Source organism: Giraffa tippelskirchi, chromosome 1 (genome assembly GCF_054371585.1).
Source record: "Giraffa tippelskirchi isolate mGirTip1 chromosome 1, T2T-mGirTip1v1.2.pri, whole genome shotgun sequence".
Taxonomy (NCBI): Eukaryota; Metazoa; Chordata; class Mammalia; order Artiodactyla; family Giraffidae; genus Giraffa; species Giraffa tippelskirchi.
Window position 1 is genome coordinate 96,057,062 of NC_137275.1, and position 23,088 is coordinate 96,080,149.

A 23,088-nucleotide genomic window follows, 5' to 3' on the forward strand; every position below is an offset into this window, starting at 1 on the left:
TAAAGAGCCTCTTGATGAAAGTGAAAGAGGAGAGTGAAAAAGCTGACTTAAAACTCAATATTCAAAAAACTAAGATCATGTTATCCAGTCCCATCACTCCATGGCAAATAGATGGAGAAACAAAGGAAACAGTGACAGACTTTATTTTCTTAGGCTCCAAAATCACTACAGATGGTGACTGCAGCCATGAAATTAAAAGATGCTTGCTCCTTGGAAGAAAAGTTATGACCAACCTAGACGGTATCTTAAAAAGCAGAGACATGACTTTGCCAACAAAGGTCCGTCTAGTCAAAGCTATGGTTTTCCCAGCAGTCACGTATGGATGTGAGAATTGGACTATAAAGAAGGCTGAGTGCCAAAGAATTGATGCTTTTGAGCTGTGGTGTTGGAGAAGAATATTAAGAGTCCCTTGGACTGCAAGGAGATCCAACCAGTCACCCTAAAGGAAATCAGTCCTGAATATTCATTGGAAGGACTGATGCTGAAGCTGAAACTCCAATACTTTGGCCACCTGATGTGAAGAGCTGACTGACTGGAAAAGACCCCGATGCTGGGAAACACTGAAGGCGGGAGGAGAAGGGGACAACAGAAGATGAGATGGCTGGATGGAATCACCAACTCAATGGACATGAGTTTGAGCAAGCTCCAGGAGTTGGTAGTGGACAGGGAAGTCTGGTGTGATGCAGTCCATGGGGTCGCAAAGAGTCAGACATGACTTAGCAACTGAACTGAACTGAAGGGCTCAGAATGTATCTTTGTAGATTTAACACTTTTCCATCTATTGGTCAGTAGGATTTTAAAATTCTCAACCTCTTGGAGAAAGAATCACTAATAAGCAGAAAGAATCCAGGGGTCACTCGAATTCAAAAACTACTGCATAATTAATTGGAAAATTGTGATCCACACAGTCAAAGGCTTTGGCATAGTCAATAAAGCAAAAATAGATGTTTTTATGGAACTCTCTTGCTTTTTCGATGATCCAGCAGATGTTGGCAATTTGATCTCTGGTTCCTCTGCCTTTTCTAAAACCAGCTTGAACATCTGGAAGTTCACAGTTCACGTATTGCTGAAGCCTGGCTTGGAGAATTTTGAACATTACTTTACTAGCCTGTGAGATGAGTGCAACTGTGTGGTAGTTTGAGCATTTTTTGGCATTGCCTTTCTTTGGGATTGGAATGAAAACTGACCTTTTCCAGTCCTGTGGCCACTGCTGAGTTTTCCATATTTGCTGGCATATCGAGTGCAGCACTTTTCACAGAATCATCTTTGAGGATTTGAAATAGCTCCACTGGAATTCCATCACCTCCACTAGCTTTGTTTGTAGTGATGCTTTCTAAGGCCCACTTGACTTCACATTCCAGGATGTCTGGCTCTAGGTGAGTGATCACACCATCACGATTATCTGGATCATCGAAAAAGCAAGAGAGTTCCAGAAAAACATCTATTTCTGCTTTATTGACTATGCCAAAGCCTTTGACTGTGTGGATCACAATAAACTGTGGAAAATTCTGAAAGAGATGGGAATACCACACCATCTGACCTGTCTCCTGAGAAACCTGTATGCAGGTCAGGAAGCAACAGTTAGAACTGGACATGGAACAACAGACTGGTTCCAAATAGGAAAAGGAGGACATCAAGGCTGTATATTGTCACCCTGCTTATTTAACTTATATACAGAGTACATCATGAGAAACACTGGGCTGGAAGAAACACAAGCTGAAATCAAGATTGCCAGGAGAAATATCAGTAACCTCAGATATGCAGATGACACCACCCTTATGGCAGAAAGTGAAGAAGAACTAAAGAGCCTCTTGATGAAAGCGAGAGAGGAGAATGAAAAAGTTGGCTTAAAGCTTAACATTCAGAAAACTAAGATCATGGCATCTGGTCCCATCACTTCACAGGAAACAGATGGGGAAACAGTGGAAATGGTGTCAGACTTTATTTTGGGGGGCTCCAAAATCACTGCCGATGGTGATTGCAGCCATGAAATTAAAAGACGCTTACTCCTTGGAAGGAAGTTATGACCAACTTCTAGAGAGCATATTTAAAAGCAGAGACATTACTTTGCCAACAAAGGTCCATCTAGTCAAGGCTACGGTTTTTCCAGTGGTCATGTATAAATATGAGAGTTGGACGGTGAAGAAAGCTGAGCGCTGAAGAACTGATGCTTTTGAACTGTGGTGTTGGAGAAGACTCTTGAGAATCCCTTGGATTGCAAGCAGCTCCAACCAGTCCATCCTAAAGGAGATCAGTCCTGGGTGTTCACTGGAAGGACTGATGTTGAAATTGAAACTCCAATACTTTGGCCACCTCATGCAAAGAGTTGACTCATTGGAAAAGACTCTAGTCCTGGGAAGGATTGGGGGCATGAGGAGAAGGGGATGACAGAGGATGAGATGGTTGGATGGCATCACCGACTTGATGGACATGGGTTTGGGTAAACTCCAGGAGTTGGTGATGGACAGGGAGGCCTGGCGTGCTGCGATTCATGGGGTCGCAAAGAGTCAGACAGGACTGAGCAACTGAACTGAACTAATACACTTACAGACATTTTCTGAAGACATTGTAAAAAAAAATACAGAAGAAAATTTAATGTAAATGTAGACAGTATTCCTCTGATAATTTCTGAGATGAGATTGTAAAAAATGCTTGTTTCAGAGGAAATAAATTGAAATTTGGGGTGGAGAGATTAAAATGAAGCATTGTATTTGATGTTCCCCTCAATAAAGAGAAATTATTCCAACCATAATTGACATCTATTTCTGTTTTCTAACACCAGTCAGTCAAATGAATTGAGCTCTCATTGTGTCTGTGCACTATTCCTAGTTCCATGAAAAATAAGTTATTTTCAAGAAGTTGTTTACCCATTCGCTTTGTAAGGTTAACATTGTTATTAATTAGAAACTAAAGAAAATTTTAAAAATATATAATTCCTAGGGATTCTCAATTCCCTTGAAAAGAACTAGGATACTTGAGTAAAGAGATTCTGGTTTTAAATATTCATTATGCATATAGAAAATTCCCAGAAAATGTTTTTATTTTTAAGGAACTATCTTTGAAAACTTGTAATCCTCCATTCCCTTTTTAAAAAATAAATAAATGATAGCTATCATTTAGTAAAGTTTATTGAATCTGCAAATTTTCTGTTTCTAGAAAAAAGGAAATCTTTCAAACCATGGATTTGAGCCAATTTTCAAAGAGTGTGGGCAAATTCCTCAAATAAGTATAATTTAGTTTCCCTTAACTTTCAAAATAACAATTAATCTTACAGAACTTTGCAGATTTTACTTAATCAAACAAATCAAAGAGTTTACAGTTTATTGCAAAAATTGCATTTAGAAAATTCATATAGCAAAATAATGTGTTCCATTAGAAGATTTGAGACTATAATATCAAGCTTCTAATCACATTTTTATTGTAATGATCAAAAGTTCTTACTACCTTTACAAATACCTCCATCCAGCTCCGCACACTCACTTTTTTTTTTTAATGTGGTTAATCCACAAATTTTTCTTTAGTAAATTTTTGTTTCATGTGGATCTAAATCCTATTGTTAAGTCCCTACAATTCAGCATATATTTATTGAGAGTCTCAAGTGTGCAAAGCTATGAATTAAGTACTATTAAATCCCTGAATCCTACTGTAAAATCCTATTTTGCCTACATCAATGAATCCATTTTAGACAGTAAAAAACTACAATAGCCTTCCAACTGGTCTCAGTAACTTCAATTTATTCCCCCCTTTAATCCCACCTGAAAACTATAGCCAGATGAATTGTAAAATAAAAATGTAATAGCAACTGTTGAAAAATAACACAAAAGCTTCCAGTTTTCTAAAGTATAACAAATTCACATATTGTTTTTACCTACGGAAACTTTCATTTAAATAAAACATGTTTTAAAACAGATGAAGGGAGAGATACTTGGATTAAGGTAGGGAAGGGGGACCAAAGACCATGGGTTGAAAGGAAAATGTTTCGGCTTGTTGCCCTGCATTGAAGGTATTCTACAAAATAACCTCTGTGCTCTTTAACCGTTGTCTTCCTCATACTGTCTCCATTCCTGAAACTTTGGGATCATCCAGATATTCTGATCATTTTCTCTCAAATACATTCTGAACAACACTATCTCAGTCACTTTTGCTTATGCTATTTATCTTACCTCAGATGCAACTTCCTCATATTGCTTTGACCATTTAATCAATTTCTTACCATTATTTGAGGCCTAGTAAAATTCTGTGTGCTTTTATATATTTCTTAGAACATGAAAAAGTAGTGAAAATTCTCTCCTATGCTTATAATGTGAACTGCCGTTTAGCATTGTTTGTAATTATATTAAGGTAAGTTTTTATAGAGTTTAAGATAGCTTTTCCAAAATCTCCTCACTGGTTTAGAAATATCTTCTCAGTTACATAACTTCCAGTCCACTAATCCTTCAATCTTGATTTCCTGTGTTTGAAAGATCTGTCAAACCATTGCCAGTCTCAATGTTTTAGTCTCTGTCTTAATCATCTATTGCTAGGTAACAGTTTACCATAAGCTTTGTGGTCGTAAACAACACACATTATGATTTCACAAATTCTGTGGGCCAACTTAGCTGAGTTCTCTGCTTAGGGTCTCACTGGCTGCTATAAATAAGGTGTCAACCAGGTCTGCAGTCTTACCTGAGGCTTGACTGAGGCAGAATCTATTTAATACTTCCAAGTTCACACGGTTGTTGGCGGTACTGAATTCCATACATGTTGTTGGACCAAAACCCCTGTTTTCCTGCTGCATGATCCTGCATGTGAGCAGCTCACAACACAGCAACTTGCGTCATCAAAGCCAGCAAAAGGGAAAGAGAGTCTCCATGCCAAACAGGCATTATCACTTATGTACTATAATCATGAACACCCTGTCACCTGTGCCATAATCTACTTGGCTAGAAGAAAGTCACAGATACTGCCCACACTCAAGTAAAGGTATTTAAACAAAGATATGAATACAAGGAAGCAGCAATGATGGTTGCTGCTAAAATGATTATATCAGTGAAAGGATGCTTAGATTAAATGAAGTCAAGAAGACTTTTAAAGTTGGTTCCAGACATCTGAAGAATCTTCACACATATTAGTAAAAGGTATATATATATTTCAAAATGCTCAGTAGTTTTATAAATAGTAGTATTAGAAAAGGATGGGTTTCCCTGGTGGCTCAGCAGTAAAGAATCTGCCTGCAATGTAGGAGATGTGAGTTCGATCCCTGGGTCAGGAAGATCCCCTGGAGGGTTGCAGTCTGTGGGGTCACAAAAGAGTCAGACAAGACTTAGAGACTAAACGAAGAACATGGAAGGAAATGTTCTTACATATACCAAATACCCGGTCAAGATCAGAAGGGTTAATGTGACTTTTGGAGAAGGAAATGGCAACCCACTCCAGTATTCTTGCCTAGAGAATCCCGTGGACAGAGGAGCCTGGTTGGCTGCTGTCCATAGGGTTGCACAGAGTCAGACACGACTGAAGTGACTTAGCAGCATCAGCAATGTGACTTTGCCTCTTATTCAAAGGACTTTTCCAACAGACTGGCTAAGGAAAGGACCTAAGGTCTTGGAACTGTAGAATTCCGTAAGTGCTATTTACCAATACAACTGGGTATGGAAAAGACTGATTGATTTAAGAAGAGTATAGCACATCACCATCAGTGCCTTAAAGAGGCATGATTCTAAAAAGCCTGGTTTTAGATGTAAAGACTCACAGCCTGGAAGACTAATGTGGAGTTTATACCATAAGCCTTAGAGTAAAGAAAACATAATCATGAAGGAAGAGAAGTTTCCCCAACTCAGAAGGAGGTTTTATGTTGGCCAGTAGGTGGGAAAGGAAGACTCGAAGGTGACTTACTAGATGGCCTAAATATTGGTAGCTACTTGAGAAAAGGTCTAGTGTTCCATTGTCTTAGGTCAAATAATGACTGGGAAGGACAACAGAAGGGAAGGAGACATCTCTGGATAGTATACAGATAGTGTTGCAGAAACCAGTCCTCGAGAAACTGAGCACCACACTCAGACAGTTGGAGAACCCAGGTTTATTACGCCGGCGGGCCCAGAGGAGTTAACACTCTAAGCTCTGAGCCCCGAACAAAGGGATTACAGAGTTTTTATAGGCAGACTGTAGTGGGCAACACGAGCTGTTAATAGGCTGGTTCAAGCTGGTTTTAGAAAAGGCAGAGGAACCAGAGATCAAATTGCTAACATTCACTGGATCATCGAAAAAGCAAGAGAGTTCCAGAAAAACATCTATTTCTGCTTTATTAACTATGCCAAAGCCTTTGACTGTGTGGATCACAATAAACTGTGGAAAATTCTGAAAGAGATGGGAATACCAGACCATCTGACCTGTCTCTTGAGAAACCTGTATGCAGGTCAGGAAGCAACAGTTAGAACTGGACATGGAACAACAGACTGGTTCCAAATAGGAAAAGTACGCCAAGGCTGTATATTGTCACCCTGCTTATTTAACTTATATACAGAGTACATCTTGAGAAACTCTGGGCTGGAAGAAACACAAGCTGTAATCAAGATTGCAGGGAGAAATATCAATAACCTCAGATATGCAGATGACACCACCCTTATGGCAGAAAGTGAAGAAGAACTAAAGAGCCTCTTGATGAAAGTGAGAGAGGAGAGTGAAAAAGTTGGCTTAAAGCTTAACATTCAGAAAACTAAGATCATGGCATCTTGTCCCATCACTTCACGGGAAATAGATGGGGAAACAGTGGAAACAGTGTCAGACTTTATTTTTTTGGGCTCCAAAATCACTGCTGATGGTGATTGCAGCCATGAAATTAAAAGACGCTTACTCCTTGGAAGGAAAGTTATGACCAACCAAGATAGCATATTTAAAAGCAGAGACATTACTTTGCCAACAAAGGTCCGTCTAGTCAAGGCTATGGTTTTTCCAGTAGTCATGTATGGATGTGAGAGGTTGGACTGTGAAGAAAGCTGAGTGCCGAAGAATTGATGCTTTTGAACTGTGGTGTTGGAGAAGACTCTTGAGAGTCCCTTGGACTGCAAGGAGATCCAACCAGTCCATCCTAAAGGAGATCAGTCCTGGGTGTTCATTGGAAGGACTGATGCTGAAGCTGAAACTCCAATACTTTGGCCACCTCATGCGAAGAGTTGACTCATTGGAAAATGCTGGGAAGGATTGGGGGCATGAGGAGAAGGGGACGACAGAGGATGAGATGGCCAGATAGTATCACCGACTTGATGGACATGGGTTTGGGTAGACTTCAGGAGTTGGTGATGGACAGGGAAGCCTGGCGTGCTGCAATTCACAGGGTCGCAAGGAGTCGGACACGACTGAGCGACTGAACTGAACTGAACTGATACTAAAGGGTTTCACAAGCACGCGGCAACAGCAGTCAAGATGGGGAGGGGGTTGCCTGGCCTGGACAGGCATGATGAAGCAGGTTTGCAGGGGGCGGGCAATTATAAAGAGCAAAACAAGGGTGAGTGAGATAAACTCGAGTTCGTAGTATTGCAAGTCCCCTCTTTCTGAGACTATGTGACCTACGTGATCTAGACTTTGCAAGGGGCAAACTGAGTTACAGAGGCAGAAAGAGAAGGAGGTTATATAAAATTTTAACTTTTCCTCTTCATTAGAAATCTGAGATGAGCTTGAAAAGATTCCAGAACAGAAAGCTCATTGCCTGGCTATAAAGAGTATAACTAGGGCTGGGTAGAAAAGTCCTGTATCCAATACTACACCTGAAATAGCAGTGGCTGAAGGAGGTGTGTAGATGGATGGTCTGAGAGCTTCTTCATAAGAGCCTTAGCTCTCCAAAAGGATGAGGCTGCATCAACCAAGAGTTTCCTAGCAACCTTAACAGAGTAGATACAAGCCTGAGAGTCAAAAGCCCAGAAGAAGGCCTTGCAGTGGGATAAGAACTGGAGGCCAGGTTGAGGTGTGAATTCAGCATCAGGAGGGACGGAGGCCAACACTCAAGACCAAGAGAGAAGACTGACACCACAGTGGAGGCCATAGCACACATAAGAGGCCCAGCAGGCCAGTTTTCTTGGCTTCTCATGAGAAAGAAACGTCAGATAACCACCATCACCAACCCCCAAGAGGACTAGATTACAGAATCATAATTAACTAAGTAGTTACTGGAAGAGACAGTTTAACTGAAAGTACTAATTACTTTAAGTTGGCAACAATGAGTTGGCCCTCATCACACAAAATGGGGACTTGACAAAGCTTATGTTAATTATTGGAAAACAAAGAACATTGCATTTTTTTTGCACACAAGCTGTAACTTGTGTCTATTTACGACTTTATCTCTTCTAGAAACAACATGTTATTGGTGAAATACTGTTTTAGGCTCTGTAGCAGATGTTAAGAATACAAAGGTTTTTTTGGTGGGGTTTTTTTTTTTTTTTTTTTGCTGTTCCACAAGGTTTTCAGGATTTCCCATCCAGAGATTGAACCCAGGCCCCAGCAGTGAAAGCACCAAGTCCTAACCACAGGACAACCAGGAAATTCCCCAAAGATGAATAAATCTAAGTTCCTGAACTCCTCTTATAGTCTTACAGTGAAGTGTGCATGTTAGCTAGGCTATAAAACCTGTTGTATCTGAATATTAGTATTAGTATATAAGTGTGGGTTTGTGAAAGTCACTCAGTCATGTCCGACTCTTTGCGACTCCCTAGACTGTTCAGTCCATGGAATTCTCCAGGCCAGAATAATGGAGTGAGTAGCCTTTCCCTTTTCCAGGGGATCTTCCCAACCCAGGAAACGAACCGGGGGTCTCCTGCATTGCAGGCAGATTCTTTACCAGCTGAGTCACAAGGGAAGCCCAAGAATACTGGAATGGGTAGCCTATCCCTTCTCCAGCAGATCTTCCTGACTCAGGAATAGAACTGGGGTCTCCGGCATTGCAGGCGGATTCTTTACCAACTGAGCTATCAGGGAAGTGCTGATTTAACAAGGGCTTAAACAATAAGCCTTTGCCATGTGTGTGTGTCCTCAAATCATGTCTGAATCTTTGCAACCCCCTGGACCGTAGCCCTCCGGGCTCCTCTCTCCATGGAATTTTCTAGGTAACAATACTGGATTGGGTTATCATTTCCTACTCCAGGGGATCTTCCCAACCCAGGGATTGAATCTGCCTCTCTTGTGTCTCCTGTATTGGCAGGTGGATTCTTACCACTGTGCCATCAGGGAAATCAAGTCTATCTTTAGCACACAACTAACCATAAGCAGTCCAGAGTGGATATGGTAGCGTCACAGTATCAGGGAGATAGGCCTCTTCTGTCTTGTTACTCTACCATCCCGGGGTGTTGCCTGTATCTGTATAAGCAAAAATTGTTGACCATACCCATGTTCCGCTCAGTGGATGGGAAGGATAAAAGGGTAAGGGAAGGGCATACCTTTTACTTTAAAAGGCATGTGTCATAAGTTGCACACACCATTTTCTGCACAAAGTATTGGCAAAGAACCCAATCCTATGGCCACACACACTGCAAAGAGGCTGGGAAATGTAGTTCTCATTTGGTTAGGTACGTGCTGTGCTGTGCTTAGTCACTCTGTTGTGTCTGACTCTTTGCGACACCATGGACTGTAGCCCACCAGGCTCCTCTGCCCATGCGGATTCTCCAGGCAAGAATACTGGAGTGGGTTGCCATGCCCTTCTCCAAGGGATCTTCCCAACCTGGGGATTGAACCCAGGTCTCCTGCATTGCAGGCAGATTCTTAACCAGCTGAGTTACCAGGGAAGCCCTTGGTTAAGTATATACCTGATTAAATCCTTTTACTATATAAGGACAGATGAGATATTGGGGGACAATATAGCATCTGTCTTAGTCTGTTCCTCTGGCTTCTCAAACGTGCGTGCTATATGATCCAACAAAGAAAAGAAACTAACATGTAAAGGGAAAATAGAGGAAAGTATGTGAGCAGAGACAGCATGCTGATTAGGGAGGCCTTCAGAAAAGAACCGATGCTTGAACTAAGTCTAAGATGAGTAGACAGTCATCAAGACCACAGATCAGAATAAAGGCATTTAGAGGGAAAGAAAATAAAAACATGCCATCATCACAGAGTGTGACCTTTGCTGTTCCATTTAGGGAATTTCAAGTAGTTTTATGAAGCCAAAGCATATGGAGGGGTACATGGAGATGAGATTGGCTAGATACAAAGGAATCAGATTTTAAACAGTCTTCTACAGCCAGCAAGGAATTTAGCCACTGCTCTGTAGGTAAAAGGGAAATGCTGATGAGTTTTAAGTAGTGAGGTGACATAACCATATTGATACATTTAAGAGATTACTCTAGTGACAATGCAGAGAATAGATAAGCCTGAAGATAAGGGTAAGATTTACGAGGCAGTTTTACAAAAACAAGATTACAAAGGTATTACTTATGGGAATACCCATAAGAAATCAGAGCTTTAGGTGACAGATTCTGTAGGACTTGGCAATTAACTGATAGTAGAAGTGAAGGGAAAGGAAGATTACTAATGCTTGGGTGGATGCAGCTGAAGACGGAGAATTCAAAATGAGATCATAGATATGTTGAGTTTGAAGGTACTAGGGATGCTAAGAAATAACTGAGTGAAGGTGACCAATATTCAGATAAAAATAAGGATCTGGAGCTAAAGAGGTCTAAAATTGAAATGTGTATTTGGAATCATCAATATGATGAGGTCATTGAAACATTTGACATCAATTAATGAAAATACACAACTTGAGAAGACATCTGAGAGTGGAAAAGTGCTTAATATGTAGTGCCAAATACTGATAGTATCACAGACCTTGTGAAGCATTTCTGGAAGTCAGATTTCAAGGTTCTGGTCCATACAGGTAGCTGCTGCTGCTGCTGCTGCTGCTAAGTCGCTTCAGTCGTGTCCGACTCTGTGCGACCCCATAGACGGCAGCCTACCAGGCTCCCCGGTCCCTGGGATTCTCCAGGCAAGAACACTGGAGTGGGTTGCCATTGCCTTCTCTGATACAGGTAGCTAATATATTCAAATACATCAAAAGTCACTGTGATTGGGAGCTGACAGTGAATCAGTAAGGAGAAGGAATTCTGTTGCTTTATAGATAAAGAAAGAGGAAGAGAATTTTTAAATAATAATTATAATAGAATGTAAGTTAGAAGATCTGGATGCATATCCCAGGTCACTCCCTTACTGGCAGGTTGAGCTGGGGAGAGAAGAAACAGGTCTTTAAAGAGATAGGAGAATCATGTGCAGAAAGAAGCAAACCCAGGAAATTGAAAGTGAACACTGCCTGTATTTCCAACATGTTCTCAATTCCTGGCTTTCCTTGGAATTTCTTCATTACTACCTTTGAGTTCCACAAAACATCACTGTCATTTTTAATAGCTTTTTCCTTTTCCTCTTAGTCCTACGCAAATTGATTTGCTTCTTGCAACAATAAGACTCTAATATACAGATGCAATATCCTTTCAAAAAGAAAAAATTAATTTTCTCCTACATGGATGTGAGGAAGTATGAGGAGGAAAGTGGGTAGAAATAACTTTCCTTATCTATGGCAGAGATCATTAGGTACCATCCCATAGACATTATTCTCTTTCCTCAAAAGGAGAACTCACATTTTAAATGATAATGCTTGAAAGCACTTTGCAGTCTCCCTTGTAGCCAGGCATAATATGTGACAAACTTCTGAATGATGAGATGTAAGTAAAAGATGATATTAGAACTTCTTAGAAGACTGCTTAAAATATTATCATTATCAAATATTATCAAATATTTTATCAAATATGTCAAATATTATTATGTAGAAAATATCTTTTTGTCCTTTCTCCCTTCCTTTTTCCTGCATTCTGGACAGCTGACCTGAGGGCAGGAGTTCCAACAAACATCTTGAATCAAGAGGTGACCTTGAGAATGAAAGCCACCCACAGAACAGTAGAAGATGGGAGGGGCCCAGACCTCTGATGACCACAGAACCACCAAAAGAACCTAGAACTCTCTTCTCTGTTTATTTTATATGGAAGAGAAACAAATTCCTATCTTATTTAAGAGATTTGAAGCTTGCTGCTATTTGCAGCTAAACCTAATTGCAGCAGATACTTTTTTAAAAATTGATATGTCTTTTTATAATTTATACAACTCCAATTCCTAATATTATTACTGCATTTCTCACAGACTATTTTCTTAAATTAGAAAACTGTTTAAGAACTCTTCTTCCTTACATTTCTCTATAGGAGAAGTCAGAGTGATGTGATGGGGGAAAAATAGCCAGAAAGTTAAGAAAACTATATTTAGATACCAGTATATTATTTTAATAAGCAATAAAACTTCAGGTACATTTTTTATCTTTAAATTGAGAGAACTTAATTAGATGATATCTATGGGCTTCCCCAGTGGCTCAGTGGTAAAGAATCTGCCTGTCAATGCAGGCGAAAATGAAATGCAGGCTTGATCCCTGACTCCAGATTCCCTAGAGAAAGAAATGGCAACCCACTCCAGTATTCTTGCCTGGAAAACCCCATAAACAGAGGAGCCTGGAGGGCTACAGTCCATGGGGTCGCAAGAAGAGTCGGACACTAAGCGACTACACAATAATAACAAGGTCCCTTTTACCTGCAAGAATTTCTCTTATCCTGTATGTTTTGCGTTTCTCACAGAATTATCAAAAAGATCAAATGTATGACTATTATTTAGCACACACATAGCACTGTGCCAGGCACTTGGCAATATTAATCACCAAAAGAGCAGGTGCCACTCAACTTGCCCAAAGTCACACAGCTTATACTTGGCAGAACCTGGGTTCAAACCCAGGAAGTCTGATGGGTCTCTGATCTTAACCACTATCCCAGGCTAACTCAAATAAATAGCCCCACTTAACCAAGTCACTCCAGTACAAATGGTTCAAAGAACCTAACAGGACTTGGAAGTTTCATTTATGAAATATTTCCAAATGTGATTTCTCCCAACCCTTTAAACACAGTATTGGTGAAAAGCTCAAAGTGCAACAGGGACTTCAGAAGGATACCTGTACCATGCTCTAGACTAGATGGATTGCACAGTTTCCCTAAGAATCAGGACTAAAGAAACTTTCTTAGAATAGCCTCTGGGGAAGAAGGGTGTTCATTCTTTCTAGTAAATCACATTTGTATTTTAAATAACTAGATAAATGAATAAATAAACAATCACCTATCATTTTTTCAAGCTGGGCTGTATCATTGATCCTGCTGCTGCCATGCAGCAGATGGGCTTGCTCTGGCATGTCTGATGCCGACCTGCCATCTCTCAGGAGCTCCAGCCACTACCGCTCCTCACTTCCCTGGCATGTGAATATTGAGTTTCACATAGAAATGTGAAAAATGCCTTTAAGCTCATTGCTACATGAAATACAATATATTTGCCAGAGAAGCTGGACTCTCATGTTATTCATAAATCAATTATGTTTATCCTTAGCCCAGAAAGTACTAAAAGGTTCTTTTCCTCATTTTGAAATCCAATCTGATATCCACAGTAATTATGCTGCCTTTCATATGAATCACTGTCTCATACTGTAATCGTTAGTACTATGGCTGATTCATTTTCTGCCTTATAGTATTTGAAATGATCATTTCACTTGTGGTAGGATTTGGGGAGTTATTGAAGTAAATCCTTTTATTCACTAGACTCTCCTTTTTTATCTCATCTTCAGTCTCTTTGTTCAGATTTTACACCAAAGTTTTACAAAGGCTGTAGCAAGTCAGAGAAGAACAAACTATTAAATCTTCCTGAAACAAGCAAAGCCATACAAATGGATGGTGAAGCCTCTCTCTCCACTACATTTCATTGATCTTGCCTTTCCTACCAGAAGTAAACTGCACCCATCCTCTTATTTGCCCCTTTCTTCCCTCTGAAAATATAGCCATGTTAATATTATGTGCTGAAAAACTTTTAAAATATCCAAATCTTTATTTCTGGTCATTTTCCAAATATACACAAATAGATATGAGTTATTTTCTAGGGATCATAGACCTTACCATTTTAGAAGAGTCACATTTAAAGACAGATGTCTGCTGCCCTGGAACCACCAATATCACATTATTCCATGCATATTAGGCAGGTGTCACGGGATCATCTTGGTTCAGACCCTCTGGAATGTAAGGCATAGTCTTGGGATTATGCCCTGCTGCCCTTTCCACATTAAATGTTCCACTGTCAGAATGACTGGAGACAGGTGGACCCAACAAAAGGCCATCTAACTCGGACTGCCAACCCCCAGGTGGAATATAAGAAGATGGAAAAGCAAGAACCTTTGAGGACACTGTCCGTGCTGTAAGAAAACATTATAATAAAAGAGGAGACTTGATGTTGCAGATATTAATAAGGATCACTCCAGTGAGAAATTCCTTTCTGTGGCCACAATCACAAGTAGATTCTATTTCAACATCCATCATAGCTATACATTAGGAGGGGTTGTTTGTATTTTACTCCACTTAAGTGGTATCTACAATTACCTTGAAAATTGATAAAAGCTGATGCTCTCTTTGCATTTGAAGCACTGGGTTTTTCATTTTAAAACATTAGGTATGAAATTACACCTTCATAATAAGAGTGGCCATTCACTGAATGTTTGCAGTGTGGAGGACACTATGCTAAGAGCTTTATAGTCACAATCTTATCTGAGTCTTAAAACAACTCTCTGAGGTATTATCAACTCTTCTTTATAGATGAGGAGATTAAATATCACATATCTATTAGAGAAGATCCGTATCAAAACCCAGGCTTATGGAGTTCCAAAATTCATGTTTTTAACTACATGTTATGTTTTTAATTCCATGCTGTATTGCCTTTGCACTCATGCATGGACTGCTCAAGAGCTATAACCAGTTTTTCCCCAGGCCAGTATGTCTTGCTACAACCAGTTGGTTTTTAGAAACTTCATTTTTGTTTTCCACTTGCAAAGCTCACAGGGTTGTTTTGGTTTTTTAATGGAGTTAGAGTAAGTACAGAAAAATGACAATTGTATCCAAAAGCAGAATTTAAGTGATTTCAACCACTGTAATTTTATCAACACATTCATTCTATCACCACATAAAAAGATCCAATACCAGCTGAGTTTTTATTTTGACTGAAGATGATCCTGCACTTTGTAAAATGACTGGTTTTATAAGATACAGAATGGTACACCTCTGTGCACTAAAACAGTTGGTCTTAAAATAGGCAGTTCCGCCGTCAACCCTTCCCCCACCCTTGGCTTCTTATGTAGAGCTGCCATGACATCTAGTGGCCAAAGTTTAGGGTAGATTTTCTTTACCAATACAGCATGTGGGAGTTCTAATTTAGAAGCATATTTACAACCTCATATAGCTAATGAAATTTTAAATTAATACCGTGCTTCACAGTTTACAACTCACTTTTGCATCTATCATTGGTTTATTAACTTGAATGCTATGACTTTTCTTTATTACTTGGATTTTTTAAATATGTACTATAAGTGCCACACCAAAGCCATGGTTTATTCTGAGTACAGGAATGAATAATAGAATTTGATTCTTTATGCTTATCATCTACAAAAGTAACAACTATTTAGATTAAGTATCAATGGTTAAATCAAACTTACATTTTAAATAACAGTCTAAATAAACAAGTAATAAATTTGTATTATTTCAAATAATTTACAGTAAAAAATTATTAATATACAAGTAAATTCTCTATGCCTCTTGCTGACTTAAGAATGATTTTTGCTAAATTAAAAAAATAGTTAACACTATTGCAATAAGAAAATAGAAGACTAAAAATTAGTTTAAAAAAACAAAAAATGGTCATTTTCAGCCAATTTTTTAATTTCAAAGGTCTATTCCCTAGTAATTACACTTTCTGAAGTTTAAGTTAAAACTATTTGTAGAAACCAATATACAAATGACCAGAAGAATTTTTTTTTATTTTTTTCTAATGCAATTTCTCAGCCTAACAAACTCCAAAAAGCAGAGTCTGAGAGAAGTCTGATGCACGAATGGTTTATTAAAGATGACAGCTGCAGAAATATGAGCGAGAGACAAGAAGCACCAGGAAGGACAAGAGTGGAGAGAGAAGGAGGAATAGCCACACAAAGGCACGATATGGAGTTGTCCACTACGAGGTGCTAGATCTATGGGACTTTTTGAAAAGAATTATTGAATATACTGTGTCTCTGCTGAAAGGATGAAAAGGTGAAACATTAACTCACATTCCACATTGGTCAAGGTTTGCCCCATGGGTTGCAAAATCTCCCACACTCCCAGGTTGCTCGTGTGTGTTCAAGCATCCCATGCTGCAGGTGTTAGAGGAGGCACACAAGGGCTAAGGTCAGGCACTTCTGGTCACATGGAAAAAAGCAGGGCAACATCTGTGCCAACCTGTTCCCTGCAACCACAACTGGAAGGAAAGATAAGGCCAAGTGGATCTGCAGTGGTACATAGAGATGTCCAAGACATGTGTATATAAAATTTGTGTTATGTTCATAATAAATGGGTCATTCAAGCTGATTGTTATGGATACTTTTATATTTGTGGGCACTATTAAATATGTTGATTAACTGATGTAATCATCACTCTGGCCAGTGCACAATACAAGTCAAAATTACAAAGAGATCTTGTATCAGTAGTAAAAAGCCATTATCTTGATTGACAACAATTTTAGTAGTGTTGCCCAAATAATGCTCACAGTAGGAACTGTTATGTGAAACTATTTTAATCTTATAAAAAAACCAACATTTAAAATCATTTATCTCAATGTGAACTCCAAATACGGTGGGAATAACTGGCTGCTGGGAAGAAACTCTGTTAAACTTTCATAGAGTCCCAAGAGCAGATGTTTTCCAGAAAGAAGAGAAACAAAAGATAATGAGAGTGAGAAATAGAAGAAAATTAAAACCCTATCTTAGACCACCTGATGTGAAGAGCTGACTCATTAGAAAAGACCCTGAGGCTTGGAAAGATTGAGGGCAAGAGGAGAAGGTGGCTACAGAGGGTGAGGAATGGATGGCATCACCAACTCAATGGACATGAGTCTGATCAAACTCAGGGAGATAGTGAAGGACAGAGAAGCCTGCTGTGTTGCAGTACACAGGGTCACAAAACGTTGGACATGACTGAGCAACTGAGCAACAACAGGTAATGAAAAAGAATTCCCAAAAGATAAATTTAGATTTTTGCCTGCCAAAGGAAAATTGGGACTTCTACTCTTTTGTATGTCCCTGTAGTTCTCAAACTGATCACTTCATTGTCCTCAAAGAAAGCTTTTGTTACTCCTTTCTTCATCACTGCTATCAAACTCAATTCAAAACAAGTCAAAGAATTAAATGTAAAAAATAAAATCATTAAACTCCTTGCAGACAACATAGGTAATTTTTTTTATAATTTTCAGGATGAAGAAGGATTTTTCAGCCAGAAATCTTAGACTAGTCAATTTTATTACCTAAATAGTAAAAACATATATGGTACAAAGATATGCCAAACAAAAAACCAAATACTTGTAGAATGTATGACAGACAAGTAATTAATATCTGTACTGTTAAAAGAGCTCTATCAACAATCAGCAGACTGTATATCAGCTCTCACTTTAGACACTATCAGAATGAAAATAAATGAATATTTTCATTTCTTAATAAAGAATTTAATCATCGATTCTCCTTCTCTACTCACATAACGAAAACAACAGCTACAAATTGAAGCAGTCACCATTATAGTTTATTGGTTTTATTTAAATATAAATATATATGTGTGTATATATATATAGAGAGAGAGAAAGAGAGAGAGAGAAAGAGAAGATGGACTATAATCATTTTAATGCTTAACATCTCCAGTGTCATTTATAGTGCCCTTTATTCAGCTATATTCACAATAAAGTATAAAATGTACTATTTTTCTGGTAAGTAGGATGATGCGAGTCTCCTAACAACACAATTTATATTCCTATACATTATGCCAAGGTGAATATACCTTCTTTATAGGTTTTTTGAGGTAATGATTGAAGCAATATATGTAACTTATTGTTGTTTAGTTGCTAACTAGTGTCTGACTCTTTTGCAATCCCATGGACTGTAGCCCTCCAGACTCTTCTGTCCATGGGATTTCCCAGACCAGAATACTGGAGAGGGTTGCCCATTTTCTTCTCTGGGGAATATTCTCAACCCAGGGATTGAACCTGTATCTCTTGCATTGGCAGGCAGATTCTTTACCACCTGGGAAGTCCATATGTAAATTGAGCATCTCAATAAATATTTAAAAAAATAAAACCGCTCTATCAGTCAGTAAATAAAAGAGGAATATCACAGAGTATACCAAAGAACTTGAATATACAATTAATGAATAAAAAATTAAAGAGCAATTAACATGAAAATATATCAATAGCTAACATTTATTGAGAGTGAATTTACCAGGATATGTTGTAAGAGTTTTATGTGTGTTAATTCATTTAATCCTCATAACAATCGTACAAGGTTTATATTATCACCATTTTGCAGATGAGCAAATTGAGACATTGAGAGGCTAAATAATTGGCACAAAGTCAGAAAGCTGTTAAGTGATAAAGATAGGATTTGAATTCACATAGACTCCAGAGCCTGGGCTCCTAACCAACTATGCTGCTGCTGCTGCTAAGTGGCTTCAGTCATGTCCAACTCTGTGCAACCCCATAGATGGCAGCCCTCCAAGCTTCCCCATCCCTGGGGTTCTCCAGGCAAGAACACTGGAGTGGGTTGCCATTTCCTTCTCCAATGCATGAAAGTGAAAAGTGAAAGGGAAGATGCTCAGTTGTGTCTGACTCTTAGCAACCCCGTGGACCGCAGCCTACCAGGCTCCTCCGTCCTTGGGATTGTCCAGGCAAGAGTACTGGAGTGGGTTGCCATTGCCTTCTCTGCCTAACCAACTATACACCCTCATTGTAAATCCAAGGCAAATGAAAACAATTTACGGCTTTCCACTTTGTCAGTTGATAATGATCTTGAAGATTATCAGTGCTCTATGGGCACTCATAAATTATTGAGGGGAGTGTCAAATGATACAGTCTTTGTGAAAGACAGTGTAGCAGTATGCATAAGTGTTAAATGTTTTCTCTGTGTCCCAGATAAACTTCTTGTAATAGCATAACCCAAGGAGATAAAGAATTATAAAGATGTATAAATAGAAATGTTCTTAAAAGGATTGTTAATAATAGGAGGGAGAATAAAATGGAAATAACCACAAAGTTCATCAGTGGAATAGTGGGTTAAATAAAGTGTAGCTACACAATGAATGAACATACAGCCTTAAAAATGGGTGATCTGTTCATTGACAAAGAGAGGTCTGAAGACCAACGAGTATAAATTCTGTTACAAAGCAGGATATAGTCTATGGTTTTCAACTTTCTACTGTCATAGATCATGAAGGCCTTTAGAGTCCGTAATGAAAAATGGCTCATTGAGTCATTGACTCTCAACTGCATAAGGGAGAAGAGCAAAATCCCTAGTTATAAACTGTTGACATATAGTATGAGGATATACATAGAAAAAGACATATGTATATATTTATAGCATATATATGTATATATATATATATATAACACCATACATATACCATATATACACATATACAACTCTATATACGTATGTTTGTTAAAAAATTTGAATGGATCTTTGCAAAAACTCAAACTATAAATATTAGCCTGAATGACAGTACTGGGGAGCTATTTATATTTCCTTCCTCATATTTTTTGTTCGGATTTTCCATATAATTGTATATTATCTATCAAATCAAGAAATAAAATAATGCCATTTTCATCTGGAAAAAGAATTAATGCCTTTGATATGTTCTTCATAAGCTGAGGAAGACACCACCATCTTTCTCTTTTCCCCTTAGGTCATCCAAGTTTGTAAATACCTTATGACTAGATTTCTCTTGTTGCAACTTTTGGGTTATTGCCATACTTGTGAACCTTCAAACAAGGGCCAATATATGTAAAATGAATGCTTCCTTTATAGATGACACTCTTAAATATTAAACCTAAATGATGAAAACACAGAAGAAAAAAATGCTGAGCTGCTTTGTGACTTTCAAAGAGCTAAGTTCCTCCTCCCATAAGAGGTAACTCCTCACATTCCTTAAGGCTTTAGCAGATCCCTGTTCCCTGGAGGAGAAGCAGAGCATACCAAACTTAAGGAGCCAATGCCTCCCTTATACATTAAGAAGTCAATAACTCACTTCTACCAGGATTAGATCATTGATTCCAACATGATCTTAAGAGAAGTGTTTAGTGGCAGCTCCCTCCCTGCTAAACCTCTTAGTATAGCATGTTCTTAGGCTATATCCTCCCAAGAGAGTAGCAGGGTAGATTCAAGCTAAGAAAGCTAAGTCAACTCATCTTGGTCAGTAGCTTAGCCATATGGCTACTGGAAAACAGTCCATGTTGCAAAATGGGAAATCCTGTACCCTGAACCATCCACCAGTTTCTACTGGATCTAACACAAGCTGTAAAGCTTCTGATGCGGGATTAGGAATCAGAAATCAAATACCATGTAAAACAGATTATGCTATAATAAACCAAGTGAAAATTCAGAGCAGATTGTTTTTTTTTTCCTGTGGAAATAATATGTATTACATACACGTGGATAAAATTAAAATGTCAAATAAATGTGAAAGTAAAACACATTTAAAATAAGGAACAGTCTCTTTTCTAGGAAGCTATACATAAATACCAATCAGATATGCAGATGACACCACCCTTATGGCAGAAAGCGAAGAACTAAAGAGCCTCTTGATGAAAGTGAAAGACAAGAGTGAAAAAGTTGGCTTAAAGCTCAACATTCAGAAAACTAAGATCATGGTACCCAGTCCCATCTTGGCAAATAGATGGGGAAACAATGGAAACAGTGACAGATTTTATTTTCTTGGGCTCCAAAATCACTGCAGATGGTGACTGCAGCCATGAAATTAAAAGACGCTTGCTCCTTGCTAGTCAAAGCTACGGTTTTTCCAGAAGTCAGGTATGGATGTGAGAGTTGGGCTATAAAGAAGGCTGAGCGCCAAAGAATTGATGCTTTTGAACTGTGGTGTTGGAGAAGAGTCTTGAGAGTCCCTTGGACTGCAAGGAGTCCAACCAGTCCATCCTAAAGGAAATCAGTCCTGATTATTCATTGGAAGGACTGATGCTGAAGCTGAAACTCCAATACTTTAGCTACCTGATGCAAAGAACTGACTCATTGGAAAAGACCCTGATGCTGGGAAAGATTGAAGGTGGGAGGAGAAGGGGATGACAGAGGATGAGATGGTTGGATGGCATCACCGACTCAATGGACATGAGTTTGAGTAAACTCTGGGAGTTGGTGATGGACAGAGAGGCCTGGTGTGCTGCAGTCCATGGGGTTGCAAAGAGTCGGACATGACTGAGTGACTGAACTGAACTGATACATAAATAGCTATACATAAATAGTAAGGATGTGCTTAGTTCGCTCAGTTGTGTCCAACTCTTTGCAACCCCATTGACTCTAGCCCACCAAGCTCCTCTATCCATGGGGATTCTCCAGGCAAGAATACTGGAGTGGGTTGACATGCCCTCCTCCAGGAGATCTTTCCAACCCAAGGATCAAACCCAGTTCTTCCACATTGCAGGCAGAATAATTATATTAGAAAGTCATTTATCCTTATTTTCAATTATGATACAATAACTATTTATTAAACATGCTTATTTTCTGCACATAAAAATTATTTAGTCTTTAAAACAAATGATCTCTTAGAAATAAAAGTGACGGAATTCCTGTCAAAGGTACATTGTAAAGCAATTATCCTACAATTAAAAAATTTTTAAAGAAATATAAATTATATTCATAAACATAAATACATAAATTTTATATATTTATATAAATATATTTAAAAATGTTTAAGAAATATAAATTATATTCCTAAACATAAATGCATAAATTTTATATATTTATATAAATATATTAAAATATATTAATATTTTTATAAATATAAATTAAAATTTAAAAGGTGATTGAAGAGAGCTCATTCCAAGTCTAGATCAGAATTTAACCTGCACAACTACTCTGCGTGACAGGAATTATTTATAGTATTTTATAGGTAAAGAAACTGAGACCAATAACTCTTATTGACCTGCTCAAACAGTAAGTAAATGGAAGGGCTGGGATTAGTGCCTGGGTCTTGACTTTTAAGTCCAAATTTCTTTTTACTGCATCATGCTTCCTCCTAAACAATACAGAGAAAAGTTTCTTATTCAGAGTAGATGAGAGAGAGTTAGTAATTTGTGTTTTTAAAATGTATAAGAATACAACTTCAAGACAGAAAAAATATTAGTAGGTTAGAAATACTATGTTACAGACGAAGTTGTAATGAGTGACTCTTGGGTGAGTTTAATTAATAAAGTAGTAGAAAGATACCATTAGGAGTTGGTTCTTCTACATAAATCCTGAGGGTAGCACAGCAGCTACCAGGCTCAGGCTCCACGTTAAAGCATTAGCTGATGGTGAGGGGTGAATGGGACTACCAGTCTTACCCCAGGGAACTGGTTCTAAGTTTACTCTCAGATAGAATGTGTGAGTCAAATACAAACTAACAAGCCTGCCCTTTGAGAGAGAAGGGAATGATGACATGTCTATCAAAATCGTTGCAACCACAATGAGAACAGAGCCTTCTCAGCAAACATAGAAAAAATGTGCTTGGAGAAGAAATAAGGACCACTCAGGCTTGCAGGAGGGGTATCACTGCAATATCCACAACTTTCAAGGCTACATAACAAGATCCTATGAATGGGAGACACAGCTGGACATCAGAATTAAAGTCAGAGCAAAAAGACTGGCTTTGGCTACGGTATAGGAGCAACAACATTCCTGCTGAGAAGAGTTTGTGAGCCTCCCAAGACCTACTAGAGATTTGAACAGAGACATTAAATGATTAAGCCTCTGGTACTCAGGGGCTTCCTAGGTGGCGCTAGTGGTAAAGAACCTGCCTGCCAATGCAGGAGACATAAGAGACCTGGGTTCAATCCCTGGGTCAGGAAGATCCCCTGGAGGAAGGCACGACAACCCACTCCAGTATTCTTGCCTAGAGAATCCCATGGACAGAGGAGCCTGGAAGGCTACAGTCCATAGCCTCGCAAAGAGTTGGGCATGAATAA

General features: G+C 38.7%; 2 long non-coding RNA genes across 7 annotated transcripts in view; one reads left to right on the forward strand and one right to left on the reverse strand.

Annotated features, from left to right (window-relative positions):
- LOC145504124 (uncharacterized) overlaps window positions 1-23,088 on the reverse strand; it is a 382,163-nt gene that overhangs the window by 251,787 nt on the left and 107,288 nt on the right. The gene's annotated exons all lie outside the window — the stretch shown is intronic.
- LOC145504264 (uncharacterized) lies at window positions 3,511-13,161 on the forward strand. The gene is made up of 2 exons (XR_014052150.1): window positions 3,511-5,414; window positions 12,469-13,161. It is a non-coding gene; the product is annotated as an uncharacterized LOC145504264 (long non-coding RNA).